Source organism: Alligator sinensis, unplaced genomic scaffold, assembly GCF_000455745.1.
Source record: "Alligator sinensis unplaced genomic scaffold, ASM45574v1 scaffold1860_2, whole genome shotgun sequence".
Lineage (NCBI taxonomy): Eukaryota > Metazoa > Chordata > Crocodylia > Alligatoridae > Alligator > Alligator sinensis.
In genome coordinates this window covers 75,844-76,200 of record NW_005843035.1, presented here as the reverse complement: position 1 = coordinate 76,200, position 357 = coordinate 75,844, and the positions used below count along the sequence as shown (strand labels likewise).

At 69.2% G+C, this 357-nt stretch overlaps 1 protein-coding gene across 1 annotated transcript in view; it reads right to left on the bottom strand.

Moving 5' to 3' along the window:
• LOC102371867 (coiled-coil domain-containing protein 88B) overlaps positions 1-357 on the bottom strand; it is a 19,438-nt gene that overhangs the window by 752 nt on the left and 18,329 nt on the right. The gene's annotated exons all lie outside the window — the stretch shown is intronic.

Below are 357 nucleotides of genomic sequence, written 5' to 3'. Positions count from 1 at the left end.
CCCCAGGCCCCACCCTCTGAACCAGAGCCCTGCCCCCTCCTTTTAGGCCCCATCCCCAGGTCCTGGGGCCCCACCCCCTGCCTCCATGGACACACCCCCTGCCCATGAGGCCACGCTCAAATTCAGAGGCCACACCCATGTGTCTTCAGGCCATGCCCCTGCTCTGAGGCACACCCTAACCCCAGGCCCCACCCCCAGGGGCCTTCCAGCCCCACCTCCTGTCCCAGGCCCCGCCCCTGCTGACCTCGCACCAGGTCCTTGGCTTCCTGGGAGACACCGCACCAGGCCGGGCCATCCAGCGAGAACTGCCCTTGCTGGATCTTGCGCACAATGGCGGCTGCTTGCCCCCCCGGCCCC